General features: G+C 35.7%; 1 pseudogene across 1 annotated transcript; it reads right to left on the bottom strand.

Annotated features, from left to right (window-relative positions):
- Nucleotides 1-1,424: 1,424 nt before the first annotated feature.
- On the bottom strand, nt 1,425-1,682 carry LOC309843467 (small ribosomal subunit protein eS27 pseudogene; annotated as a pseudogene). The gene has a single exon. The product of its transcript is annotated as a small ribosomal subunit protein eS27 pseudogene (transcript).
- Between the last annotated feature and the right edge of the window lie 23,515 nt (nt 1,683-25,197).

Genomic DNA, 25,197 nt, shown 5'->3' with positions numbered 1-25,197 from the left:
CATCTATGTCCTAGAAAGAGAGCATGAAAGGGGCAGAAATTTACTTGAAGAAATAGTGGCTGAAAATTTTACAAAAATACAAAAAGGGGCTAATAAAATGTAAGTAGAAAAAAAAAACAAGGATATTTGCACTGAGATATTATGATCAAATTGTTCAAAGTCATAAGAGAGAATCTTGGATGTCCTGAGAGAAAAATGTTTTGTCATATGCAAAGGAAGCTCTATAAGATAATAAGCTGTCTTCTCAGCTGTAATCTTGCAGATAGAATGAAGTGGGATAAAATATTTAAAGAGAAAAAAGTAACAAAAAAAATAATTCCATATCTAGCAAAAGTGTCCTTCAAAATGATGAGTAACTTAAGACTTTCCCAGATAAATAAAATTACTGGTTTCCATCAAAGCGAGTCCTTCAGGTTGGAAAAAAACCAAAATAGTAGACAGTTCCTGATAGATATAAATATATGAAACAATTTTAAAACTGTATTATTATATTTTTAAACTACACTTTTATTCTTTCATAGAATTTAAAAGACAAAAATATATGAAATGATTTTAGATCTATGTTAATGGGTACATATATATAAAGATACAACTAGTGACATAAATAATGAAGTGGGGGAAGAAGCAGGAATGTAAAAGGTAAACATTACTTAATGTGATTGAAATTAAGTTGTTATCAATTAACATAGGTTGTTATAACTTTAGGATGCTTCATGTAATCCCTTGGCAATTGCTAAGAAAAGTATGCAGAGAATAATAACAGAAATAATATTAATACAAGGAAGGTCAAACCAGAAAAAAGGAGGGACAAAAAAGCTATAAGTCACAAACAAACAAACAAACAAAACCCAAAGGAGAAAGTCCTTTCTTATCATTAATTACTTTAAGTTTAAGCAGATTAAGCTCTCCAATTAATACAGATTAGCAGAATGGATAGGAAAAAACACAGTACCCAACTATATAATATCTACAAGAAACTTACTTTTGATCTAAGGAAAAACCTGTGCTCCAAATGAAATAAGAGGATACTTCATACAAATTTTAACCAAACAAAAACAGGAGTCATTATATTAATACTTTAAAAATGAAGTGTTAGTAAAATATATTATAAATTACAAATTCAGACATTACATAATGATAGAAGTGTTATTTATTCAAAAGATACAATTATAAACCCATATGCCCCAAACACCTGAGTTCCTTTATAATCTGAAGCCAACATTGGCACAACTAAAGGTAGATATAGGATGATCTACAATAATAGTGGAAGACTCCTATGTCTACTTTAAATAATGGATAGGACAACATGGAAGGTCAATAAAGAAATAGAAGATATCTATGACACTATTAATAAGCTAGACCTAAAAGACATTTTTTAAAAATCCAAAATCTATTTATTGGGATAGTTTCCCACTCATTTTGACTTACCACTGAAAGTGCTGCTTCCATCTGAAGGAGCATCCTTCTGTGAGCCTAGCTTTTTGTCCTGTAGTCTGGAAAAGGAAAATGGAACAGCCAACACACAAAACCACCATTTCTGCATGCCTAATGATGGTGGTGATTTTGTAGCATCCTGGTCACTTCACATCCATGAAGTAGGGGTTGGGGCTCTACAGCAGGCATTTCTTCTTGTTCTTGTTCTTTTCTGGGGACAGGTGGAAGAGGTCCTTCACAAAAGGCATGTATTTTAGGAAGGTAATCACTGCTGGAAAATATGGACCCAAAAGACATTTATGAAATACTGAACTCAACAACAGTAGATTGTTCTCTATGATAGACCATGGGTATAGTCACAATTCTTAATACATTTAAAAATTTTGAAAAAAAAAAAAAAGTCTTTTCAATCACAAGGAATTAAATTAGAAATTGATAGCAGAAGGAAAACTGAAGGTCTAAAAGTGTTTGGAAATTAAATGGTATTTCTTCAATGGTTCAAAGGTGTCATAAGGAATTTAGAAAATATCTTGAGACAAACGAATATGAAAACACAGCATAATAAAACTTATGGATGCATTGAAAGCTGTTCTGGTAAGAGTCATTTATGACTATAAATGCTTGCATTAAAAGAGAACAAGGTTTCAAACCAAAAATCTAAATGTTTACCTTAAGAAACTAGAAAATAAGAACACACTAGCAGAAGGAATAAAATACTGTAAGCAAAGATAAATAAAACAGAGAATAGAAAACATAAATAAAACTGAGGGTTAGTTCTTCAAAATGAGAAAATTAATAAAAAATTAGCTAGACTAAAAAAGAAACAAAAGAGTCAAGTAAAAAGAAAAAAGATTTTTGTCAGAATACTATGAACAACAATATACTAAAAAATTAGAAAATCTAGATGAAATTAGTAAATTCTGGGTGGAATGCAACCCACCAAGACTGAATCATGAAAAAATAGAAAGCATGATAGACCTAAAAAGGGAAAGAAGATTGAATTACTAATCAAAATTTTCCAAACAATGAAAAGCAGAATACCAACAGTCATTACTAGTAAATTCTACCAAACATTTAAAGAAAAATAAATACCAGTACTCTTCAAATTCTTACAAAAAAATTGAAGGAGAGAGAATACTTCTTAACCAACTCCATGAATTATAATTCATTATTCCTGATGTATACTGATTAAAAATCCCATCTAAATACTAGTAAAGATAATCCTAGAGAGGAGGAACAGGACAGCAGAGGAGTAGGAGACTTAAATTTCTTCTGGTTCCAGGAATTTAGGTAGATAGTTATCAAACGATTCTGGTCACCTACAAACTCAACAGGAGATCACAGATAATAATAGCAGCAATTCTATGAACAGAAAAGCAACCACCAATTTCTGGAATGGAGGACATGAGGAGAAATGAATCCCAGGTGATATTTGGGAGGGTAGACTGCATGAGGACGGAACCTCTTTTAGCTGCATACGAGCAGATGATAGAGCAGTGGTGCATGAAATCAGGACTTTTAGAGTTTGGTCCATTGAGGAATGCTGCTCCAGTGGCTAACCAGGGTGGTGGAAACATCACTGGGACAGTGTGGTCTCAGGACCCTTGGGGTCACAGAAAGACTGGGGGTGCCTGAGTGTGGCAGAGCTCCCAGGCATCAGAACAGAGAAACCAGCTCCAAAGACAGAGCCAAAAAGTGGGCTCTTTAGCCATAAATTGTGATCTGTGGCACAGTTGGGCCATTACTCTTCAAGCATGAACCTAACAAGTGGCAGATCTGGGGAAACACCCCTTCCTCCCCCAGGAAGAGCAGCATATGAGAGCACTGCAGGAAGCTGCTGGGTTTGGAAACCTAAATGGGGTCTTTTCCCAGAGATATAAATGCTAGGTCACAGGCTGGTTGAGCACGGAGTGTGGCCCGAGACCAGGGAGACAGGAGTGATTGACTGCTTTTCTGTGAGGGTGCACTGAGGAGTGGGACACCAAGTGTTTGGCTCCTCTGAGGCCAGAGATTGGAAGGCCATCATTTTAATTCTCACCCTCCAAAGCTTTGGAAAGCTTTCAGGGAACAAAAGCTACCAAGCATGTTACTTAACCTGGCCCCTGGGAAATGTATACAGTTCCACCTTGGGCAAATACATTTTAGAACCGCTGGAACAAGTTTCTTTCCCAGAAGATCCGCAAGAACATCCAGCCAATACCAAGTTTGCTGACCAATGAGAACTGCAAAACTGCAGCACTAGGGGAATACAACACAGAGAATTCATAGCTTTTTCCTCATGATTCTTTAGTCTTTCAAAGTTATTTATTTTTTCTTTTCTTTTTTTCTTTTTCTATTTTTTTAAAATTTTTCTGCTTTCCTATTTAAAGATCTTATGTTATCAATTCCTTTTTAAAAATCTTTTTTTTTAAATTTTCACTTTTACAGTCATATTCTATCCCTTCATTGTATTTAGCCTTATTTTTAGGATATATGAAGTTTTCCTTTCTTTAAAATTGTGGAATACAGTTTCATCTAGCAGACCAAAATATACCCTTAATCTAGAGCATGATTTTGGTTCTAGTCTCCAGCCTGATCACATTCTCTCTCTCTCTCTCTCTTTCAATTTTTTCTTTATTTTTTCAACTAACTTCTTATTAATTCCCTGTTTAAAATATTTTTTTAAATTTTTATTTTGCAGTCATATCCCAACACTTCATCTTATATACCCTTATTTTTGTGTACGTATTTTTCTTTTCTTAAATTTCTGGGAGACAGTGTCTCCTAACAGACCAAAATACACCCCAAATGTAGTGTGTGGGTCAGTTCACCAGTCTGATTGTATTTTTTTTCCTTTCTTTTCCCCCTGGTTTGTGTCTCTTCTGATTTGTTTAGTATATAGTTTTCTGGGGTCATTGTTACCCTTTTAGCATTTTTCTCTCTCATTCATCTATTCTTCTCTGGACAAAATGACAAAACAAAACACTGACCTCAAGGAAAAGAATAAGAAGCAGTACGGACTGGCAGGGATCTAATCAATGAAGACATTGGTAAGATGTTGGACCTAGAGTTCAGGATGATGATTCTAAAGTCATTAGCTGGGCTTGACAAAAGCAGAGAAGATACTAGAGAATCAATTTTTGGGGAAATAAAGGAAGTGTAATCTAACCAAGTTGAAATAAAAAAGGCTATTAATGAGGTGAAATAAAAAATGGAGGCTCTAAGGGTAAGTGTAAATGAGACAGAAGAGAGAATTAGTGTTAGAGAAGACCAAATGATGGAGAATGAAGAATCTGAGAAAAAGAGAGATAAATAACCATCAGATCATGAGGGGAGAATTCAAGAGATAAGTGATACCATAAGATGAAACAATATTAGAATATTTGGGAAGCCAAAAGAAGAAGAAAGACAGAAAGTCATAGAATATATATAGGAGAAAATTATAACAAAGAATGTCCCTAACTTGAAAAAGGAAATAAACATCAAAATCCAGAAGGCACAGAGAACACTCAAAAATGAATAAAAATAGGTCAGCACCTTGTCATCTGATGCTAAAACTTACAAGTCTCAGAGACAATGAGAAAATCCTGAAAGCAGCTCAGGAAAAGAGACCCATAACCTATAACAGTAGAAATATGAGATTGGGAGCATACTTATGCATAAAGACTTACAGGAAAGAAAGGGCTGATATGATATATTCAGAGCATTAAATGAGAAAAATATGGAGCCAAAAATAATATATCTGGCTAGGCTGTTAGTGAAAATAGAAGGAGAGACAAAAAGCTTCCAGGACAAACAAAAATTGAAAGAATTTGCAAACACTCAACCAGCCCTACAGGAAATATTGAAAGGGGTCCTCTAAGCAAAGAAAGAGCCTAAAAGTAATATAGACCAAAAATGAACAGAGACAAAATACAGTAACAGTCATCTGGCTGGCAATATATGGACAATAAATAAATTCATATCTTTCAATAATTACCCTGAATGTAAATGGGCTAAATGCCCCATGCAAAGGACACAGGGTATCAGAATAGATAAAATAAAGCAAGATACATCAATATGCTGTCTTCAAGAGACTCATTTTGGACTCAAAGTCACCTCCATATTTAATGTGAGGGGGTGGAAAACAATTTACCATGCTAATGGACATCAAAAGAAAACTGGGGTGGCAATCCTTATATGAGACAAATTAGATTTTAACCCAAAAAGTATAATAAGAGATGAGGAAGGACACTATATCATACTTAAAGGGTCTGTCCAACAAGATCTAACAATTTTAAATATCTTTGACCCTAAGGTGGGAACAGCAATTACATAAGCCAATTAATAATAAAATCAAAGAAACACATTGATAATATTACAATAATAGTAGGGGACTTTAACACTTCCCTCACTGAAATGGACAAATCATCTAATCAAAAGATCAACAAGGAAATAAAGGATTTAAATGACACACTGGACCAGATGGACATCACTAATATATACAGAACATTCCATTCCAAAGCAACAGAATACACACTCTTCTCTAGTGCACATGGAATATTCTCCAGAATAGATCATATCATAGGTCACAAATCAGGTCTCAATCTATACCAAAAGACTGGGATCTTCCCCTGCATATTTTCAGACTACAATGCTTTAAAACTGGAATACAGTCATAAGAGGAAAGTTGAGAAGAACTTAAATACATGGAAGCTTAAGAACACCCTATTAAAGCATTAATAGCTCAACTAGGTAATTGAGGATGAATTTTTAAAAATGAAATGAAAATGAAAACACAACTGTTTAAAATCTTTGGGATGTAGAAAAGCAGCCCTAATCGGAAAATATATACCAATACAAAATTTTCTCAAGAAATAAGAAAGTTATCAAATATACAACCTAACCCTACAACCTAACCCTACACCCTATACCTGGAGAAAGAACAACATATAAAGCCTAAACACAGAGAAATAATAAAGAGAAGATAAATGAATGAAATAGAAACCAAAAGAACAGTCGAACAGATCAACAAAAGTAAAAGCTAGTTCTTTGAAAGAATTAATAAGATTGATAAAACTCTAGCCAGATTATCAAAAACAAAAGAGAAAGGGCCCAATCAATAAAAACATGAATGAAACCAGAGATATCACTACCAACAACAAAGAAATACAAACAATTATAAGAACATATTATGAGCAACTACATGCCAGCAAATTTGACAATCTGGAAGAAATGGATACATTCCTAGAGAAGTATAAATTACCAAAACTGAACCAGGAAGAAATAGAGAAACATCAATAGACCCATCATCAGTAAGGAAATTGGAGCAGTCATCAAAATATCCCAACAAAGAAGAGCCCAGGGCCAGACAGCTTCCCAGGGGAATTCTACCAAACATTTAAAAAAAGAATTATTACATATTCTCCTGAAGCTTTTCTAAAAAAAAAAAAAAAAAAAAAAAAACCAAACTCATTTCATGAGGCCAGCCTTACCTTGATCCCCCAAACCAGACAAATACCCCAACAAAAAGGAGAATAAAAGACCAATATCTCTAATAAATACGGGTGCAAAAATTCCCATGAAAATACTCGCCAATAGAATCCAGCAGTGCAATAAACAAATTATTCAAGTGGGATTTATCCCTGGGATGCAAGACTTGTTCAACATTCATGAATCAGTCAATGTTATACAATACATTAATAAAAAAAAAAAAGAACAAGAATCATATGATACCCTTAATAGATGCAGAAAAAGTATTTGACAACGTACAGCATACTTTCTTGATCAAAACTCTTCACACTGTGGGGATAGAGGGTACACACCTCAATATCATAAAACCCATCTATGAAAAACCCACGGTGAATATCATTCTCAGTGGGGAAAAACAGAGCTTTTCCCTTAAGGTCAGGTACACAGCAGGAGTACCCATTATCACCACTGCTATTCAATACAGTACTATAAGTCCTGGCCTCAGCCATCAGAAACAAAAAAGAAATGAAAGGCATCCAAATCAGCAAAAAAGAAGTCAAACTCTCAACCTCTGCAGATGATATGAATATTTATGTGGAAAACCCAAAATACTCCGCTCCAAAACTGCTAGAACTCATACAGGAATTCAGTGAAGTGTCAGGATATAAAGGCAATGTAAGGAAATCAGTTGCATTTCTATACACCAATGATAAAACAGAAGAAAGAGAAATTAATAAGTCTATCTTATTTACAATTGCACCCCAAACCTTAAGATACCTAGGAATAAATCTAACCAAAGAGGCAAAGAATCTGTACTCAGAAAACTATGAATATACATGAAAGAAATTGAGGAAGACATGAAGAAATGGAAAAATGTTCTATGCTCATGGATTGGGAGAAAAAATATTGTGAAAATGCCTATGCTACCTAGAGCAATCTACACATTTAAAGCTATCCCTATAAAAATACCATCAACTTTTTTCAAAGAAATGGAACAAATAATCCTAAAATTTGTATGGAACCAGTAAAAATCCTGAATAGCCAGAGGTATATTCATAAAAGAAAACCAAATCTGTTGGCATTACAATTCCATACTTCAAGCTCTATTACAAAGGTGCAATTATCAAGACAGTATGGTGGTGGCACAATAATAGAGACATAGATCAATGGAACAGAATACAGAGCCTGGAATTAGACCCTCAGCTCTATAGTCAACTAATCTTTGACAAAACAGGAAAGAATGTCCAAAGGAAAAAAAGACCGTCTGTTCAACAAATGGTGTTTGGAAGATTGGACAGCCATATGCAGAAGAATGGAATGGGACCCTTTTCTTACACTACACACAATAAATAGACTCAAAATGGATGAAAGACTGCAATGTGAGACAAGAATCCATACAAATCTTTAAAGAACTCAGGCAGCAATATCTTTGATCTCATCTACAGCAACTTCTTCCTAGAAACATTTCCAAAGGCAAGGGAAGCAAGGACAAAAAAGATCTATTCAGACTTCTTCAAGATCAAAAGCTTTTGCACAGCAAAAGAAATAATCAATAAAACCAAAAGGCAACCAATGGAATGGGAGAAGATATTTGCAGATGACATATAAGATAAAGTACTAGTATCTAAAATCTATTAAGAACTTTCAAACTCAACACCCAAAAACCAAATAATCCAATCAATAAATGAGCAAAATACATGAACAGACATTTCTGCAAAGAAGACATCCAAATGAAACACTGCTCCATGTCACTTTGCATTAGGGAAATACAAATCAAAATCACAGTGAGATACCACCTCACTCCATGAGAATGGCTAAAATTATCACATCAGGAAAGGACAGGTGTTGGAGTGGATGCAGAGAAACACCTCCACTATTGGTGGGAACGCAAGCTGGTGCACCCACTCTAGAAAACAGTATGGATGTTCCTCAAAAGGTTGAAAATAGAGCTGCCCTGCAACTCAGCAATTGCTCTACTGGGTATTTACCCCAAAGACACAAATGTAGTGATCTGAAGGGACACCTGCACCCCAATGTTTACAGTAGCAATGTTCACAGTAGCCAACCTATGGAAAGAGACCAGATGTCCATCAACAGATGAATGGATAAAGAAGATGTGGTAAATATATACAATGGAATATTATGAGGCCATCAAAAAGCACAGTATCTTGCTATTTGCAATGACATGGATAGAATTAGAAGGTATTATGCTGAGCGAAATAAGTCAATCAGAGAAAGATAATTATCATATGATCTCACTGGTATGAGGAATTTGAGCAACAAGACAGAGAATCATAGGGGAGGGGAGGGAAAAATGAAACAAGACAAAACCAGAGAGGGAGACAAGCCATAAGAGAGTCGTTATCTCAGGAAACAAACTGGGGGTTACTGGAGTGAAGGGAGGAAGGGATTTCTTGGTGACAGACACTGGGGAGGGTATGCACTATAGTGAGTGCTATGATTTGTGTAAAACTGTTAAATCACAGACCTGTACCCCTGAAACAAATAATACATTAAATGTTAAAAAAAAAAATGGACTGCAGACCACAACCAAATGTGATTAATTCCTGTACTACTAGGATGCCTGAAAATCTATAAATCAAATAGTGCAAAAATTATATTAGCAGACTGAAGAATAAAACCACACATGATTATCTCAGCAGCTAATTCAATAAAATATTTAAAAAATCAATAATTTTTATGAAAAAATACTCAAAAATCAGTAATAAACAAACAAACAAAAAACACCTCAATGTTTTAATGGTCATATATGAAAAGCCCACAGCCAAATCTATACTCAAATATGAAAATCTGAAAACTTTTCAACTCTAAGAGTAAAAATAAGACAAGGATGCCCATTTTCACTATTTCCATTTAACACAGTACAGGTAGTCCTAGCTAGAAAAAAAATAGGCAAGAAGAAAAGTAAATGCTAACCCTGAGTGGAAAAGAAGTAATATTTTCTTTGTTCACAAATGGGATGATATTATATTAAAAAGCTCTAAGGACTGCACAACATTCTCTTAGAACTAATAAAAAAGTACAGGCAAGTTGCAAGATAAGAAATCAGACACAGGGGCACCTGAGTGCCTCAGTCTGTTAGGCATCTGCCTTCAGCTCAGGTCATGATCTCTGGATCCTGGAATCCAGCCCCATATCTGGTTCCCTGCTCAGTGGGGAGTCTGTTTCTCCATCTCCCTCCACCCTTCCCTCTTGTGTTCTCTCTCTCTGTGTCAGATAAATAAATAAAATCTTTCAAAAAATCAGTACACAAAGATGAGTCATATTTCCACTTGAAAAATAATGAAGGAAACAATTATATTTAACATAGAATCATAAAGAATTAAATACTTAGAAATAAATTTAACCAGGAACGGAGGAACATGACAAGTTTTACACAAAAAACAAAAACAGAAAAGTTAAAATAAGTTAGAGAGAATCCAAATAAATGAGAACGCTTCCCATGTATACTGAATGGACGACTTAATAATGGTAAGATGTCAATAGCATCCAAGTGATGTGCAGATTCAATACAATCTCTATCAAAATCCCAAAGCTGTTTTCCTTCAAAAGTAGAAAAATTTACCCTAAGGGGATTCATCCATCAAGGGGCACTAAATAGCCAAAACTATCTTATAAAAGAGAAACAAAGTTGGGGGGTACAGTTTTTTTGTTTTGGTTTGTTTTGCCTTTTTTTTTTTTTTTTTTTTTACTTCAAAACTTATTGCAAAGCAGCAGTAATTAAAATAGTATTATACTGGGGCGCCTGGGTGGCTCAGTGGGTTAAGCCTCTGCCTTCAGCTCAGGTCATGATCCCAGGGTCCTGGGATCAAGCCCCACATCAGGCTCTCTGCTGAGCAGGGAGCCTACTTCCCCCTTTCCCCTCTGCCTGCTTCTCTGTCTACTTGTGATCTCTCTCTCTGTCAAATAAATAAATAAAATCTTTAAAAAAAATAGCATTATATTGACTGAGAGAAAAACATAGACCAACAAAGTAGAATGGAATCCAGAAATAAATCTTCACATGGTCAAATGATTTTCAACAAAGATGCCAAAACCATTCATGGAAAAAGGACAACAAATGGTGTTGTGAAAACTTGATATCCACATGCAAAATAAATGAAACTGGAAATTCCCTTATACCATATACAAATATTAATCTGAAATGGATCAAAGACCTAAATGTAACACCTAAAACTATAAATTCAGAAGGATTCATAAGGAAGAAGCTTCATGACATTGGGTTTGATAATGATTTATTGGATATGCCACAAAGTACAGGGGAAAATGAAGAAAATAGATAAATTGCATTACGCATAATTAAAAATTTCTGTGCACCACAGTCAGCATAATTAAAGAAAGCCATGGAATTTGAGAAATATTTGCAAATCATGTATATGATAAGAGATTCATATCTAGAATATATAAAGAACTCCCTTACAGGGCACCTGGTTTGCTCAGTTATTTGAGTGACTGACTCTTGGTTTCAGCTCAGGTCATGATCTCAGGGTCCTGGGGTCAAACCCCGTATCAGGCTAGCCACTCAGCACAGAGTCTGCTGGAGATTCTCTCCCCTCCCTTGCTCCTTTCCAGCTCAAGCACACTCTTTTCCACTCTCTCTCTTTTTAAAATAAAAATAAATAAAATCTTTAATGCTGCTGCCCGTCGGAACAATTTGTTACTCAAACTGTAACCCCTGGAGGATTTTACTAGTTACCAAGCACATTTAGATATGGCCTTAAGAAATACGTATACTGGCAACAGGTCTTTAGGGAGAAGGACGATATACGACCCTGAAGCTGGGAAGATGGGGATGCCCAGCTCGCTCAGGGCAGAACACCGCCCCTTCACAGAAGCCGGGCAGCTGGGAACGCCCAGCCCACCCAGGGCAAAGGCCACCTGCTTCAGGGAAGCGGAGCACCCGGGAACGCCCAGTCAGCTCAGGGTGGAACAAAAACTGCCTGCTTCCCTTATCCGTTACTGCTCCATTCTCTTCCCTGAAGCGCCCGTTGTTAGTTAGATGAGTCCTTTGAATGTGCTTGTTTAACTATAAACTTTATCCTCCTTCTTGCTTGTCTGCAAGACCGGATTAACGTTTGACCTTCATCAATCCTTCTGTTGGCTATTGTTTTCTATCCAATAAAAGTGAGACTGTGGAGTTGCTTGTGGCAGCAGTCCTTTTCGACTGTTGTCCCCTGCTCCCAATCTCTTGCAGCTGACTTGTTTGTGTCTAATTCTTCTCTTGTCGCTGACTGGAAGCGGCACTTTAAGAAAATAATTCCTTTGGTTCATCAACAAAAGCCAAGCATCCTAATTGAGAAAAAGAATGGCAATTTTTTTTTTTTTTTTTTTGGATAGGATAAGGATCTGGATAGTCTTTTCACAAGAGACATAAAAATGACCAAAAAACACATGAAAATATGCTCAACATCACTAATTATTAGGAAAATATTATTCAAAACTACAGTGAGATACTACCTCACACACATTAGAATGGCCATTGTCAAGGAAAAAAAAAAGGGAAAGAATATAAATGTTAGTAAGGTTGTAGTGAAACTGGAACCCTTGTGTACTGTTGCTCTGAAATATAAAAAATGTACAGCCATTATGGAAAACAATGTCATGGTTCTTCAAATATCAGAAATAGAATTCCCACACGGTTTGGCAATTCTACATGCAAAATATTTGAGAGCAAATCTCAAAGAACTATTTCTACACTCAAGTTTTTTGCAGCAATATTCACAATAGCCAAAATGCGCAAAAAGCTCAAGTGCCATCATCAGATGACTAGTAAAACAAGATAGGGCATATGCATGTAATGGAATATTATTCAGCCTTAAAATGATGGGAATTCTGACATGTTCTACAGTATAGATGAAGCTTGAAGACATTATGCTAAATAAAATAAGTCAGTCACAAGAAGACAACAACAAAAAAAAAGATAAATAATGTACGATTCCACTTACATGAGGTCCCTAGAATGGTTAAATTCATAGAGACAGAATACAAAAGGGTTGTGCCAGAGACAAAAGTAATGGAGAGAGTAGTTTTTTAATAGGTGCAGTGTTTCTACGTGAAACAATAAAACAGTTCTGAAAAGAGATAGTGGTGATAATTGTATAACATTGTAAATGCACTTAATGGCAGGGATTTTTTATTTATTTATTTTATTTGTTTATTTTTTTCTAAAGAGAAGAGGTGGTAAAGGAAGACAGAGAATCCCAAGTAGGTTCAACACCCAGCATGAAGCCTCACATAGGGCTTGAACTCAGGACCCTGAGACTATGACCTGACCTAAAAATCAAGAGTCAGGCACTTAACTAAGTGAGCCACTGGATTCCTAAAATAATACAATGCTAAATTTTATTTTATGTATATTTTACCACAGTTTAAAAAATAAATAAATAAATGGAGGAGGGAAAAGAAGGAAGGGAGGGAGGGAGACAATAGAGAGATAGCTGGCTTTATCCTAGGCAAGCTATCCATTGTATAAGTTCTTTAGAAAGTAATTGAAACTTCCACACCTCATTTTCTGTTTTTTAAAATATCCAGTTTTTTAGATTTGTTTAAATCTTTTACCAAATATCTGATATATCTCTCTTCATTAGAACAAAATTGTTTCAAGGAGACTTTGTAGTAACTTACAAATATAAAATGTCATAATATAAAATATATATTTATGTGTTTTTAAAATTGTACACAGCCTGATACAGGTAACATGTTGCATACTTTCTTCTGTCACTCAATGTAACAGTACAGTAGATATAGCTACTATTATTTAGTTGTTTTGAATTTCATTTGATCCAGATTAGTTTACTAAAATTTACTAATTGGAACACAAAGGGATTTAAGGACAACCTAGAGGATTTAATCTGTTGTGAAATTATCTGTTTCTAGGATTCAGTTTATTAAAGGATTTTAGTTAAAGAAGGCTTCAGGGAGAGTCTAGTCTCTACAGTTATGTGATTATTAAAAATTGAATGTTTCCAAAGATGAACAGAAAAAGAACTTGAATATTTTGAGAACTAGTACTGTGGTACTGTGACTGTCATTGAAAATATAGAATAAAAGAAACTGTATCTTCCAAAACTCAAAAGCATTGAACCAATTGGAAACCCAAAAGAAGTGGAATAATATTGTTAGTAGTCTCCAAAATAGTAGATTCACCAAAGTTAACAGGAATCCTTACAGGGTAACTGTGGTGAATAATTTCTAATTTCCAGGAATCCTTACAGGGTAACTGTGGTGAATAATTTCCAATTTCCATCTGCATATTTGATACATTTTGCGCTCTATTTGAGCCTAAAATGTATCAAATATGCAGATGCTGTCTTAATGTTACTCTCTATTTAATTAAGGTACAACTGCCCAAATTCTTATTGAAGCAAGCCCATTTATATTTTCATCTTATTCCTGGAACATTTACCTTATTATTGTCACTGTTTACATGAAATGCACTGTAATATAAATGGCTTTCATAAAAGTTGCCAACTTCCAACCACCTACTGTGTGCTGACAACCTTAGCAGCAATTCTACTGCTGGAAAGTGATACTCAATTGCGATATCTACTGTCATATGCACAAATTGTTCTTTTAGGTTATGTGATTTGTTGGAATAAGATCATATTTACTAATCCTTCTTTGCCATCTCTCAGTCTTCCTAGTATTACTTGCTCTGATTGATTCCACAAAGGCATCAGACAAGCCAAAATCCTGTTTGGAACCCTCATTTTCTGCTGGCCACATGGGGAACAGCAAATGAAAAGTGTATGGTTTGAAGAGTTTGCCCATGGAAATAGACCTGATGATAGATGTTCAGTGTGAAATAGAAATGTCCTGCTGCCTGTTCAGCCATGTCTGTTCTATGTTGATGACAATGTCTCATTAGGGCACTTGGAACTGCACCAGTGTTGATAGACTGAGGTCAGAAAGAAAGGGTTCAGGAAGCCCCAGAGTGAATCTGGAGTACTTGTGGGGATAACAGATAGTTTCTCTATATACCAAGAAATGTTACAATTACACAAATCCTTGTACACAAATTCTTCATTGGTGACCACCTTGCAGCAGTTAAATTACATATTCTTAGCGTATTCCAGAAACCAATATAAATGGTCTAAACAACCCATGAATATGTGCCTAGCCATGAATGGGTGATCATTGTGAACTGTGGGCAGTACTTGACCTGCTTCAAAGATGCAGCTGCTTGTCAGCTTTTGCCCATCATTGCCATGCTAGAGTGGGAGCCTGCATTTCAGATTCTCAGCTGTTTATTTGATTAGTCTTTCATGAAAAGTCAGAAATTTTGTATTTTATATAAAATATTCCAAACTCCCAAGCCAAAGAGAGTAAGGCAACATGGTCAATGCATCTGGAAATCTGTCTTAATGGATATAGGGCAAGAGAGACAACAGCAAATAATGCATTTGTTGTAATGGAGAGGGTGGGGGTAACAAACAATAAAAAAAAAAAAAAAAGAACACATACTGCTTTTTTTATTACTTTAAGTGATATTGCATACCTTTGATCTCCAGATTTACCACATTTCATGTTATTTTGTCCACATCACATTTTTTTAAAGGATTTATTTATTTATTTGAGAGAAAGAGAGAGAGAGAGAGAGAGACCATGTTCAGGAGAGCCAGAGGGAGAGGGAGAGAGAATACCAAGTAGATCCCAAGCTGAATGCAGAGCCTGATGTGGGGCTCTATCTCAGGAGTGTGATCTCACGACCTGATCAGAAAACAAGAGCTGGACCCTTAAAGGACTGCCCCACCCAAACAACCCAGTCCACATCACAATTTTGTCACAAGTAATTGCTCTTTCTTTTAAAATTTTTATTCTTTTTAATTTAATTTATTGACTTATTTTTGCTTTCTTCTTCTTGAAGCATTAACTTTATTTGGATCTTAAGATGTTACTCTCTTCTGGTTTCTTCTATTCCTATTGTCTGTTCTTAGTTTACTGTGTGGAATCCCCTCCTTCAAAGTTCAGTCTCATCCGACATGTTATTTCTCCCAAGCCCCATACTCTCAAATATCATATATATGTCCATTGTCTCAAGACTATTCCTCCCTTCACGAATTAAACCCCAAAATGTTAAGCTGTTAATCACTTACCTACTCAATAATTTTATTGTTTATTTCCCATTATAATATCAGACTTAACATTTCTAAACCAAAATTTTAAATTTTACCCTGAGTTTCTGTACTGTAGGCTTCAACATTTTACTAAATGGTACCACAATACACATGTGTGTGTGTGGGTGTGTGTATGCACATGGACACTCAAACACTTGTTTTCTTTATTCTTGCACTAGGAGATGAGCTACCTGAATGTGGGTAGCTGTGATAAGCCCTATCCCTCAACAGCATATCACACCAACTTACTCCTATCTCTTATCTTATTGTCCTACTGTTTTTCTTCATTGCTCAAAATTCAGCTTGGCTTCATTCTTATTGATGTATACAACCTCCATTCAGAGATACATTACTATTTATTTGTTCCTGCATTACATACATTTCTATTATGAATGCCCAGTTGCATTGTATTTATCTATGTTTCTATCCCTTCCAATAGGGTGTGCTGGCACAGGGCTGGCCCATGTCAGTCAAGAGACAATTTTTTCTATTAAATGAATAATTTTGCAGATATGTAGCTAGAACATCTGCTGATAACAGAGCAAACACAAGAAGCACAGATGTAAAATCACACAACAACTCTGATGGATGGAGGTTGCTGCCTAAAAGGCTTGTGCACAGGCAGAGCAAACTAAGAACAAAGCCAAGGACATATTTATGGAGTCTCATTGACCTGGTACTATAAAGCAAACACAAGTAATGCAGAACTTTCTTTTCCTGCACTTGTAACCCCTCTGGAGTCTCACAGCAGGGAAAAATCAGTCTTTGAGACAAATGTCCCTTGCAATCACCATACTACTGAAAGTACTTTGGTATTAATTATACCTCCCCTAAAATGCAAGCCAAAGCTGTGCCTTGAATGAAGTCTTTCCACACTAGTGTTTCAAAATCAAGAAAGGTATATTGATGTAGTGTAGTAGAAAAGCATGGGCTTTGACCAATAAACTTGGGTCTGAAATGCCAGTTCAGCTCCTTCCTAGTTGTAGAATTTGGAAAATTTAATTAAAATCTCTATATTCCAGTTCCCTTTTTATGTAAAGAGAGATAATAATAATTACTAATAGGTTTGCTATGAGCATTAACTAAAAACATACATGTTAAATAGCCCATTATGACAAACAAAACAAACAAAACAAAAAACTACACAGTTTAACAGATTAAACCAGAATTTACTGCTCAGTATGGACCATAATCATAATCATATGAATGCTCACCAGGCTTGGCTCCTCCCACTGATGGATCATCTACTGACACCTACTGTATGACAGTCTGCTCACAAGGACTTGGTATTTTCTGAGCACCTATTATGTGCCAGGTGCATGATCTAGGATGCTAGAGATATGAGAGGCTCAGTCACAACTTTTAAAAGTTTTGGAAATAGGGGTGATGGGGTGGCTTAGTTGGCTAAATGTCTGACTCTTAGTTTTAGCTCAGGTCATGATCTCATGGGTCATGAGATCAAGCCCTGTGGAGGGCTCCACACTCAGCAGAGAGTCCATTTGAAAGATTCTGTCCCTGGGCACTTGGGTGGCTCAGTGGGTTAAGCCTCTGCCTTTGGCTCAGGTCATGATCTCAGGGTCCCGGGATCATGCCCCACGTCAGGCTCTCTGCTCAGTAGGCAGGCTCCTTCCCCTTCTCCCTCTGCCTCCCTCTCTGCCTACTTGTGATCTCTATCTGTGTGTCAAATAAATAAAATTTAAAAAAAGAGAAAGATTCTGTCCCTCTGCCCTCCCCTCACACACATAAGTGCTGTCTCTTTGTCAAATAAATAAATAAATCATAGGTAAATAAATAAGCAAATGGCCAAGAGACCTGTGAATGGCATACATACAGACATACATATAAATATATCCGAAACAATAAAAATTATTTTGAATTATTTACTTGTCATATAAGATGGATACTATATTTATGTCATAAAATTAATAGCATAATTTAATTCATTTTGTTAATAGTTGCCCAGCACCTGCATCATGTGAGGCAATGTGCTAACATCTAAGAGTGCACAAGTCATAAGCATTGGTCTGAAGGATCTGATTAAATTTCCTCATTCAAGTTGGCAGCATTAAGATATAATCATTGCCTGAGTCTCAAGATCCCTTTATGATAAAGAACAAAATGAAAAGGGAATTACTTAGGACAACATACACTGTGTGGTCAACTGATTATGACATCCCCACCCCAAGCCAATGATGTTCATACTCTAATCCTTGGAAACTATGGATATAATACCCTAAACAGCAGAAGTGATTTTGCTTATATAATTAAATTAAGGATATTGGGATAGGGAGACTATCCTGAATTATTAAGTGGACCCAATGTAATCATGAGCCCTTAGAAGAAGGAGGAAACCATGTCAGATGCAGAGTCAGCAATATGATAACAGAAACAGTGGTCAGAGAGTTGAAGATTTTAAGATGCTGGGTTTGGGGGGCACCTGGGTGGCTCAGTGGGTTAAAGCCTCTGCGTTCAGCTCAGGTCATGATCCCAGGGTCCTGGGATCGAGCCCCGCATCAGGCTCTCTTTTCTGAGGGGAGCCTGCTTTCTCCTCTCTCTCTGCCTGCCTCTCTGCCTGCTTGTGATCTCTGTCTGTGAAAGAAATAAATAAAGTCTTAAAAAAAAAAAATGATGCTGGGTTTGAATATGTAGTGACCCTGAGCCAAGTAGTGCAGAGAGCCTAGAGAGGCTGTATGAGACAAGAACATGGACTGTCCCCTAAAGCCCCCAGAATGTACACAGCTCTGCAAACATTTCAATTTTAGCCTTCTGAAAGCCATTTCAGATTCCTGACCTCTAAAATTATAAGATAATGAATTTGTGCTGTGTAATTCACTAAGTTGGCTTGAATTTACTACAGCAACAATAAGCAGCTAATATAGATATATATGGGGATCTTCACTGAGTTCGATTCTTTAAGACATTTGAATAGTAAAAGTAATTAGAAACATGCTAACGGGTGACACAGTGAGGAGATCCACAGTCCAGTATGTCACCAGATGGGAATCAGAGTTGTCTATATTCTGAGAGTAATTCAAATTCAGATTGCTTTTGCTAGGACTTCTAGTACTATCTTGAACAATAGTGCTAAGAGTGGGCCTCCTTGTTGTGTTTCTGATCTCAATAGGAAGACTTTCAGCATTTACCCAGGGAGAATGATATTTGCTGTGAGTTTTTCATAGATGGGTTTTAGGAATTTGAGGAATGTTCCTCTATTCATGTACTCTGAAAAGTTTTAATTAGAAAAGGATGCTTAATTTTGTAAAATGCATTTTCAGCATCAATTGAGAGGACCATGTGGTTCTTGTCTCTTCTCTTATTTATGTGTTCTATCACATTGATTGATTTGCAAATGTTGAACTACCCCTGTATCCCAGGGATAAATGCGACCTGATCATGATGGATAATCTTTTTAATGTACTGCTGGATCCTATTAGCTTAGATCTTGTTGAGAATTTTAGCATTTGTATTCATCAGGGATATTGGTCTGAAATTCTCCTTTTTGATGGAGTATTTGCCTGGTTTGGGGATCAAGTTAATGCTGGCCTCATAGAAAGAGTCTGGAAGTTTTCTTTCTGTTTCTAATTTTTGACACAGTTTCAAGAGAATAGGTATTATTTCTTCTTTTAATGTGTGTAGACTTCCCCAGGGAATCCATCAGGCCCTGGACTCTTGGTTTTGTGGAGGTTTTTGATCACTGCTTCAATATCGCTACTAGTTATTGGTCTATTTAGGTTGTCAATTTCTTCCTGTCTCAGTCTCAGAAGTTTATAGGATTCCAGGAACGCATTCCATTTCTTCTAGATTACTTAACTTATTGGCATATAGCTATTGATAATAATTTCTGATGATTGTTTCTATTTTCTTGGTGTTAGTTATGATCTGCCCCCTTTCATTCATAATTTTATTAATTTGGGTCCTTTCTATTTTCTTTTGGATAAGTCTGACCAGTGGTTTATTGATCTTATTAATTCCATTAATGTGTTCTGCTCTATTTTTATTTTCTAATTCATTGATCTCCACTATAATCTTAATTATTTCCCTTATCGTGCATGTATGAGGTTTAATTTGTTGTTTCTCCAAATCTTTACAATGTAAAGATAATTTGTGTATTCAGGATTTTTCTATTGTTTTGGGTGAGGCTTGGATGGCTGTGTATTTCCCCCTGAGAACTGCCCTTGCCATATCCCACAGGTTTTAGAGTGATGTGTCTTTGTTCTCATTGCTTCCCATCAATTGATTAAGTTATTTGATTTCCTGATTGACCCAAATATTGTTGAGCAGGATGATCATTAGTTTCCAAGTGTTTGAATTTCTTCCAAGCTTTTTTTTGTGATTGAATTCCAGTTTCATTGCATGGTGATCTGAGAATATGCAGAGAATAATCTCAATATTTTGGTATCAGTTGAAACCTGATTTGTGACCCAGTATGTGGTCTCTTCTGGAAAAAAGTTCCACGTGCAGTCGAGAAGAATGAGTATTCTGTTGTTTTAGGGTGGAATGTTCTGTATCTTCAAGGTCCACCTGCACCAGTGGATCATTCAAAGCTTTTGTTTCTTTATTGATTTTCTGCTTAGTTTATCTGTTTAAAATTCTCAAACAAATCAAAATGGGCAGAAGACATGAGCAGACACTCTGAAGAAGGCATACAAATGGCTAACAGACAACTGAAAACAAGTATTCATCATCATTATCCATCAAGGAAATTCAAATCAAAGCCACATTGATATACCAAATTACACTAGTTAGAATGGCAAAAATCAACAAAGCAAGAAACAACAAATGTTGGAGAAGTTATGGAGAAAAGAGAACCCTCTTACTCTGTTGGTGGGAATGCAAGGTAGTGCAGCCACCTTGGAAAACAGTGTGGAGATTCCTCAAAAAATTACAAATCAAGCTACCCTGTGACCCAGCAATTGCTCTAGGTATTTATTCCAAAGATACAGATGTAGGCACCCCAGAGTTCATAGAAGCAATGTCTGCAATAGCCAAAATATGGAAAGAACCAAGAAGCCCTTCAACAGAAGAATGGATTAAAAAAATATGGTCTATATACACAATGGAATATTACTCAGCCATCAGAAAGGGTGAATACTGAACTTTAGCTTCAGCATAGATGGTTTTGGAGGATATTATGCTAAGTGGAATAAGTCAATTATCATATGGTTTCACTTATATGTGGAACATACAGAATAGCATGGAGGATATTAGGAGAAGGGAAAAATGATGGGGGGCAGATACCAAACTTGGAGATAAACCAATACAGACTATGGACCCCAGGAATCAAATGGAGGGTTTTAGAAGGGAAAGAGGTTGGGGGATGGTGAGCCTGGTGATGGGTATTAATGAGGTCATGGATTGCATGGAGCATTAAGTGTTATATGCAAACAAAGATCACGGAACATTATGTCAAAAAATTATGATGTACTATATTGTGACTAACAACACAATTAAAAAAAAACCAAAGTCAATCAATTAATAATTAAGAAGGTAAATTATTACATTGACGTTGTTCCCCAAAATTTCTCTCACAACAACCAAGCATCACCATGTAACATGAAAAAATTCCAAGTATAACAAAAAATAAAGCAGGACACTTGATTCCCAAGGAAGCAGAGATACCTGAATGAGCATTAAAAAAAAAAAATGCACACATAAATAACTGTTATCTCAGAAGCTCTGAAAAATGTTTGCTTCTGTTAAATGAGATCAATCAGAAAATTTAAAGAAAAAAAATCTGGGAGAGTATAAACATGTGGGAAATTCATTTACTTGTAGGTCAATTTGGTGAAAACCTATGAAGTTAGCCCTCCCCCACCAAAGAAAAGGTAAAGAAGACAAGAATTTGGGGACAAAGCAAATACAGATAATTAACCTAGGAGTCCTAACATCCTTCTACAAAAATTCCATTAAAAGCCTGAAAAAAAGGAAGAAAAAATATCAAATAATTAATAGAAGAACATTTCCCAAGATGAAGAAAAACATGGAGAGTTCTCAGTAAGTACTAAATGGGATAAATTTAAAAACAAAACAAAACAAAACAAATCAAAACAAAACAAAACTTCTACCTACACCAAGATTAAACAGAAGATCCCACAAATATTACGAGAAACCAGAAAAAGTAAGAAAGAAAGAGAGAGGCAGAGACAGAGAGACAAGAGGGAAGCAGAGAGTGAAAGGAAGGAGGGATGAAGGAACAAAGAATTAACAATTAATTGATGTTAATTCCTCATTGATAATCTTGGATCCCAGAAATAAATAAAGTAGCCTTAAAAGCTCTTGAGGGAAAACATCTTGAACGTACTATCCAATACCATGATAAAATATTAGTTAACTTCGGTAGTGCAAAGATGGTCATGTTCAAAATTCACAAAGCATAATTTCCACATACACTTTCTAATGTCTAAATGTCTATCATCTGATCCAAAACAAAACAAAAATCAACAAAAAAGTGACAAAACTGAGAAAAAGACAGATTTCTATGGAAAATGAAGGGTTTAACTTATCCAAAAATCCATTTGGAGAGAGGGCAGAATAAAAACTAATCTGTGGGCTTAGAAAACAGTCCCAAGTTGAATCAGGGGTCCATTGACTGATAAGGAAGTCTCCAGTAAAAATAGTATAGGTGGAATTCAAATACAGAAGAAGCTAGATTGTCCAAAATGATATAATAACAGTGGCATAGTTCTTCTCTCAAATGTTTATTAGAAAAAGTAGAGACTCCAGAAAAAGTCTTTAATGGCATAAGAAATGAACAATCTGACCAGAAAGCAGACCATAGCAACCTGTGGAGAGAAAAGGCAAGAGTTAAAATATTGCCACCAAATAGACTAAAAATTTCACTGACATGGTTGACATAATTTGGAAAGTTGGAGCTGGGGAGAAAAGTATAATAAAGGATTTAGATCCCCATGTGTTTACATTGGCAAGATATATCTCAAAGAAAGATCTAAAATATCTGAAAGGAAATCTTTCACTATGTGCCTTTAATTTATTAAAATTACAGAAATTTGAAATGATACTAAAACTCAGTATCAGTATAAGTGGAGTGAAAGGCAACATAAATGAATTAAATATCTGTTCTCTTATTGTATATCAATAAATATTGGTTGAAGAATTAAAAAGTAATTGTATATGCTTATGTGGAATTATACCAGTGACCTTGAGATTAAAGAAAAGAAATGGTAAAATGTGGAGGCATCTGAGGAGTGACAGGGCTGAGGTATGAGGGAGCCTATTAATTTCTCCCCTTTTGATAAAATGTGTCATTAAAATGCATATACATACATTAAACTGATAAGAATTATTCTCACTGTGATTTCAAGTAATGATTTTCAAATCACTGGTGCTCTACCCAATATTCATTCTCCTTTTACATCTTGCTTACAAATACCTGTCTCCCAGGTATTCCTACACCCAATTCAAAAAAACAAATACATTATATTAACTAGTGCTGGGTGAGGAAACATGAGCAAGTATTATGGGGCAGGGGCTGGGACTTTTGTTAACATGTCACATTTGCACACCATCATTTCTCTTTTTCCTGCTGGGAGGTACGTATAGGAAAATAGAGAAATATGACTCTTCTTATGAACACAAAGCAATTCATAGTAGAAAGCTATGCGTAAAAACAAACAAACAAAAAGCCACCAAGCAGAAATATGAAAGAAACCTGAATAACCACGATGTAATGGAATATCTGTAGTCTTTGTATTAGCTGTATTGAGTTTCTTATTATGTTAGAAAGTAAATAGCTTACTCCCTAATACAGATTAACTAAAATTCTTATTTGATAAATTTAATGATGATAAAGGAAGTTTGTAAAGATACACGCGTAAAAGCAGAGTGAACCAGTTTATGCTTACAATAATGCAACTCTCACCTGTTATCTATAAATATTCTTGGGCGAAAGTACCACCTGAAATTTGAGGAACCACAAGGAAATTGTCCATGGCCATAGGAGCACAATGCCCATTTTATCATCATCACCAACGGTGTCACTGCAGAAAACAATAAAAAGATGACTTTTATGTTTGTCAGAAAGGAATTCTCAAAGAACTCTTACATGGAATTATGTATTCCATTATTTCAAAAACATCTCTGGAAGGGACCATGCCAATACCATGCAGTAGTCTTGGATCAAAAGTAATTACAGAAATAGAGAGTAGCTGAAGAGAGAAGGTTTGTAGAATAAAATAAATGAGACAAATATATGGCTGCAAAATGTGAGAGAGGGAAAGAGAATAGGCTTTGTTTACCCTCAGCTTGGCCTAATGCACAGTTTGTATGTTAATTTAATGGCATTCTACTATACTCAGAAAGTATGATTCCTCTAGTTCACTGAGATCCTTACATTTAAACACACATTTGGAATTTGGGGCATGGCAGAGATAGTCTGATGAGTGATAGTACCTGTAAACTCCACGTGAACCAGCCTGGAAGATTAATTGGGTGCAAGATCTTTCTTTTTTTTTTTTTAAGATTTTATTTATTTATTTGTCAGGGATAGAGGAAGAGAGAGAGCGAGTGAGCACAGGCAGAGAGGCCTGGAGAGGCAGAGGGAGAAGCAGGCTCCCTGCCGAGCAAGGAGCCCGATGTGGGACTCGATCCCAGGCCGCTGGGATCAGGACCTGAGCCGAAGGCAGCTGCTTAACCAACTGAGCCACCCAGGCGTCCCGGGTCCAAGATCTTTCTAATGAGTTTATTTCCCTCACTTAACAGCATATGAGAATTATGTTAAAATTGTGTGCATGTGTGCCTACCACAGAAGGCTGTGAGTTCTTGTTTCACTTTACATAATACCGAAACTTTTGCTGTAATTAATGTATAAAACTGGCTTTCACTATTAACAAATATTTTTTTCAATGTAATGATTGTCTTATTAATATAAATTACCATATAGTTATACCCTAGTGTCATTGCTATAGCATGATCTCAACTTAAAGCCTTCTCCCTGTACTTCAGCTAGTCAAGTGCTATTTTCGTGTGAATTCAAGTGAATTAAACTCCACAGTCTTCATGACACTTCAAGAGCAGTCCTTATTTTTAATACACTATTGAACATCAACAAGCTATTAGTCACCGGGACTCAAAAAGAAGTAAGCATACTTTCAATTCCAACAAATTACAGCACATCAGCTTTCTCACTGAAAACAACTATATATATATAATATATATAAAATATATATATTTTATAAAG

This window comes from Mustela nivalis, assembly GCF_964662115.1.
Source record: "Mustela nivalis genome assembly, chromosome: 11".
Lineage (NCBI taxonomy): Eukaryota > Metazoa > Chordata > Mammalia > Carnivora > Mustelidae > Mustela > Mustela nivalis.
This window is presented reverse-complemented; position numbering and strand designations above follow the sequence as displayed.